The sequence below is a fragment of the Leptodactylus fuscus genome, chromosome 1 (genome assembly GCF_031893055.1).
Source record: "Leptodactylus fuscus isolate aLepFus1 chromosome 1, aLepFus1.hap2, whole genome shotgun sequence".
NCBI classification, from domain to species: domain Eukaryota; kingdom Metazoa; phylum Chordata; class Amphibia; order Anura; family Leptodactylidae; genus Leptodactylus; species Leptodactylus fuscus.
The window spans coordinates 293,938,264-293,944,263 of NC_134265.1; positions in this window are offsets into that span (position 1 = coordinate 293,938,264).

Consider the following 6,000-nt stretch of genomic DNA (forward strand, 5'->3'; position numbering starts at 1 on the left):
CTAAAACATAACATTTAATGGATATACCTTAAAATCATGCTCTAGACATGAAATACATATATTAAAAAGTCACAATACCCTATATTCGGTATACTGTGAGCAACACCAAGCCCTTATCAAGGGCAAATATGAACTGTCTAATACCAATGTGTTTTACTTATAGTCTGCCAAGCAAAAAACAAGTAGTAATGTGTTTTACTTACAGTTTGCCTAGCAAAAGACAGGTAGTAAAGATAGAAGGTAAACAAAAACGGTCTTACCAAACACGATGGGTGGGAGACATTCAGCTGGTGCAGGGTGTACCACAGGAGGATAAGTAATCCCTGTTCTTAACCTGCCGATACAACCTCACACCCACAAAACTCCCGCCCTAACAAGGGCAGTCCCAAGCTGACCCTCAGATAACCCTAAGTATCCCTACGCGTTTCCTGGTACAGTTATGCACCATTCATCAGGGGACCTTATCTCCAATTAACTACAAATATATATAGACCGTCTTCCATCCAATATGGATGTGCCCACAGTGGTTGAGCATCATCTAGATGGAATGACCAACACCTATTGCTGACTACAGGTAGTGACACTGGCAGCAATGAGCCCCTTGCTTTCAGGGTTCTTTATACACATACAGCACTCTCCGCCCACAGACTCCAGTACCTCACTTCCAATCACCGGAGTCCGTCCGAATTTGGCGCCATTCTGCGCTTTCCGTCACGTCCCTTGCTTCCGGACGTCCTTCTGAAAAATCTTGCGGGATTCTAGATCCCGCGCATGCGCAGATGTCCATAGCACGGGCCGAGTGCGCGAGACTCCATCGGAAGTCCGCGCATGCGCAGTGCCATCTGGCGGCACTACGTTCGTACATTGACATGAAGGGGATGAGTACTAGGGAGCTCCGCCCTCTCATTCATGCCGAGCAACCAGCTAGTCTCCCTCTTTATTTAACCAATGTCACGCCCACCCTTTCTCATCAGCTGTCACTAGATGTCTCCTGGGTAGCTACAATAATCTATACTCCCCCATGTCAAGCTAACCTCACCCTTAAAAACATTTTGGCCACACTCCTATCAACTGTATTGACTTGAATAGTATATTTGGATTTCATTAATCATGTCTAAATGACTAAAGTCCTAGACGTCCAGAATCCCTAGCAATTATACCTTTTTGCCCCCAATAGTCAAATAAAACAGCAGAAATTCAGCTGTTCATTTAAACCTCCTGGGGCTTCTGTCTTTAATCTAAAGATCCACCTGCTTTCACACTGCAGTGTCCTTCTGAACCAGTCACCTCCCTTCGGTTTTACTACATCTATCCCCATAAATTTCAGGTACTTGGAGTCTCCTTCATGACAAGAATTTACATGTCTCGCTACCGGGGTGTCCCTGTGGTTACGTATGTCCCCCAGGTGTTCACCAATTCTTTTTCGCAGCTCCCTGTTTGTTTTACCGATATACTCCAATTTACATATACACGTGATCTTATAGATCACACCTTTTGATCTACATGAAATGAAATGTTTAATTTCAAAAAATTGTTTAAGATTTTCAGAGTAAAATCGCTTGCCAGTTGCAAGACTGGAGCAGGTCGAACAACCGCTACATTTGAAGCATCCATTTGGTGGGGTCAATCACATCTGGTCCCTTTGCATCTCAAAGTGACTATGCACCAAGCGGTCCCTTATGGACTTCCCCCGGCGAAATGTAATTTGAGGTTTATCACCCACTACAGCCTTTATATCGGGATCAAGGGTGAGAATGTCCCAATGTATGTATTTCATGTCTAGAGCATGATTTTAAGGTATATCCATTAAATGTTATGTTTTAGTTGTATCAGTGCTTGTTCTTTGCTGAATTTTCTGCTACAAAGAAACGCGGTCATATATTTTGAGTACGCGTGGACCCAATTACTTTGTTGTACTTTATTTTACAATAACAAATCATTTTAACCCTGAAATTTTCATCTCCACAAGTGCAACCCAAATTTTGAAAATTAAACTAGACCCCTAAAAGAGCTTATCAAGGGGTATAGTGAGTACTTTGACCTTTCATGTTTCACAGAATTGGGCCGTGAAAAGTAAAAACAACATTTTTTTGCTAAAATCTTATAGGTGACAATAACAACAGACACTACTGACGGTCACCAACGATGGTGTGAATGCCCCCTAAAAGTAGTTAGGAAAACTTTTAACAAGAAAAGCTGTGTTCCTTGCTGTAGGGTTTTACAAAACCCCTGGTAAAAGGTCTGGCTGCTGGAGTAGGGAGAGTTGGGTGTGTTTCTACTCCATTCAGCCACTTCAGGTATTTGGGATGAAAGGGATTAATTCCTTTTACGAAACATGTCAGAACTTTAAAGGGTTTGTCCAGCTTCCGATAAATATTGAGAGACAAATATTCTTTATATAATGAAAAATTTTCAAGTACACTTTCTGTATCAGTTCCTCGCAGTTTTCTAGATCTCTGCTTTCTGTCATATATTTTTCTTTCTTCTATTAGATAAAAATCAGTCCATGGTCATGTGATATACAGTCTATGGTCATGTGATGGACACACATGTGCACAGCTTGTTATAGCACAGTAACCTGCCTAGTAATGTGCTGTGAACCTTTGTGTCCATCACATGGCTATAGATCGTATATCACATGACCATGGCCTAAATTTTTATCCACTGAAATTATGAAGAAAGAATAACTGCAAGCAGCAATTTAGAAAACTGTTCGGAATTGATACAGAAAGTATATTGCAAAAATGTATAACTTGTATCAGGCTCGGGGGATGCTAGGTGGGGTGGCATAGACACACAAGTCCAGTTTCTTTAGTCCAAAATAAAGGTAGAGTTTATTTTCACTCAAAAAGGTAGAGCAGCAACAAAAGAAAATAATACAAAAATAAATCCCTGCCCGGCTAGGCTCTAACTAAACATAGAATAGGTTACCTCACCTAGAATAACAGAAATCCAAAAAAAAACAGTAGAATCATTCAGGATACAGCTCCAAAAATATGACCTCTCTGTCAGCTCTCCAGCCAAACTCTGCCCAAAATACAACGATACAATGCATATTATACAGCAGGGGTCCTCAAACTGCAGCCTGCGGGCCACATGCGGCCCACCTAGCACTTCTGTCTGGCCCCGCCGACAGGCGTACATTTATAATGAAGCTCCTGGGGAGCTTGGGCCAGGCCACGGAGCGCATTTCACTTTACCTATTGGAGGGCACCGCTCCCGATGTCTGTGCGACCTGCTCTGCCTCCGGCCCACTGTTTAAAAAGTTTGAGGACCCCTGTTATACAGTATGGGGGCCATTGTGCAGCATATTATACTGTGTGGGGGCCATTGTGCAGCATATTATACTGTGGATACATTTGCCAAAAAAGACAGGCAAGACTACCCAAACACAATTTATAAAAATTATAACAAAGTTTATAAATAATGAATGTATAAGAACACAAGTAAATCAAAAAATAGAAAAAAGGACAAAGGAGAACACATCCAAAATAAACCAGCATACAGGTAGGTGTGGTAAATGATATGAACAATCACTGAAAAAAAGGTGTGGTACTGAAGACATAGTGCCAGTAGTATATACAATCACCAATATCTTATGTACAATACATAATAGTGCACCAATGGCTAAACCATGGTAACCAGATTGAATGTAAGGCTACATAGAACACACCTTATAAGAATAGGAAATACAATAGTTAATACCAGAACCTTACCAAGTGATGCATGGACAACACCCCAATGTGCGTTTTCGCCTGATGTGGCTTCCTCAGGGGGGTACCCCCATGCTTCACCTGTGTACAAAGTCAGTATCACAGCTCTCTCATTATAATTTTGCATATACGTGTAGTGCTCCATGGACGCGTCATTCCCCATACAGTCCTGTGCATAAACCAGCCATGGTGATATTGGGGACTGCACAGTACTATATGGGATGGCAATACTGGGAAAATACCCGGGATAGTTGGCACATATGTAAGATTTCAGTGAAGGAGCTATGGTGTGGAGAGAGACATGTAGTTGTCAAAATATTCAAGTTTGTGTGTGTAGAAATATATATATACTGTATATGTCCTATCCTACTAATATTATAAATCCTACTAATATTATAAATGTGATGTGAAAGGTTTGTTACTCAATCACACAAAAACAGCTGAACGGATTTCGCTGAAATTTGGCACATAGATAGATAGAAACCTCAATTAAAATATAGGCTGCTTTTTAGCCCGGAAAATGACGTCACTACATGATCGTTAAGCACAAAAAGCATCAAGAATTCATTGCCGTCCTGAAGGGAGAGTGAGTGATATTTCTTGAAAATTAGTTTTTTGCCCAGAAAACTGCTTTAATACCTTGGAGCCTATTAATAATTATGCTTTAAAGGGGTTGAACAGGAATTATTTTTATGGCCTATCTTTAGGACAGAAACACTGGTAAAGTTGTATTTCACAGCCCCCGTTTTTCTAGTGGTTTCTATGTGTAACAGTCCATTCGATTCACTATCACTGGTGCACGAAAAAACTGTAACCCTGCCGGTACAGGTGCTAATAGACCATCCAGAAAAAGTAGTAGTTCAGCAACCAATACGAGAACAATAAAAATATAGCCAGCTGATCCAGATGTATGAAGAGTCCGCGATAAATAAAATATAACTTTTATTTAAATAAAATAAAACAAGTTACATAGTAACTCTGGTGTCATATCTCTGTACAAAAAAGCTACGCGTTTCGGGATGCTAGTCCCTTCCTCTTGGCTCCTTGAGGCAAGAGGAAGGGACTAGCGTCCCGAAACGCGTAGCTTTTTTGTACAGAGATATGAAACCAGAGTTACTATGTAACTTGTTTTATTTTATTTAAATAAAAGTTATATTTTATTTATCGCAGACTCTTCATACATCTGGATCAGCTGGCTATATTTTTATTGTTCTCGTATTTGTATCCAAACGGGTTGGGTCCTCCCGTGTGCCGTGCTTCCAGGACTATATCTGAGGAAAAAGAACTTTTATATGGTGAGCCGAATAATTTTTGCATTTTTTTAGTTCAGCAACCAGTCTAGTGTCGATTTAAAACATTTTTCTTTTATTCAAACATTTAAAATTCCCCAAAATGACAAGAAACCAGTGAAAAAATAAGAAAAAATTCCGAATAAGTAAATACATAATCCGGAACAACAAGGAATCCATAAAACAACAGAACACGTCAATTTTGTTTTTAAAGGTTCAAATTTTATTTTTACAGTGCATAGGGGTATTAAAGTTCTAAGGTGAATTGTATATGTCTGTGAGGTGTTTTTGTGTAGAATGACTAATGTGAATAGGCCATAATACGGCTGTGCCTAATACAGACTAATTAACATCTAGTCAAGGTAGGGTATATAGAGGCACATTGGTCATTCAGCCTTTACTTCGCCATGAGGAAGGGGCTCTGACCCTGAAACGCGTAGGCGGTTAAGGCTTTTTTCGTGTCATTTCATTGTTCCATGTAATCCAAAGAAACGTCTACATGTAAGTGCTGTGTCCGTTTTTTCTTATTATTTTTTCACTGGTTTCTTGTCATTTTGGGGAATTTTAAATGTTTGAATAAAAGAAAAATGTTTTAAATCAACACTAGACTGGTTGCTGAACTACTACTTTTTCTGGATTATCTTTAGGACAGGATTTAAATATATATGATCAGTGTGGGACGACAGCTGGCACCGACACCAATCAACTATATGGAGTGGCTTCTGATGCCCATATTTCCCCTTACTAGTAAGGACCATTTTGCCCCTTAGTGGTCAGGTCCTGAACTGGAGTAATATTTAGCCAGCTCACAGTGAATTGGCTACTTCTAGAGACGAGCAAGTAGTATTCAATTAAATAGTAGTATTCAGTCGAATAGTAATACTCAATCAATTACCTCCCTTTGCATAGTTATTGGTATACTTGGTGAATACCACGTGGTAAATATTCGATTCCCCTGCCACCTTCCCAGGCTCTATTTTTTTTAAACCAAAAACTAT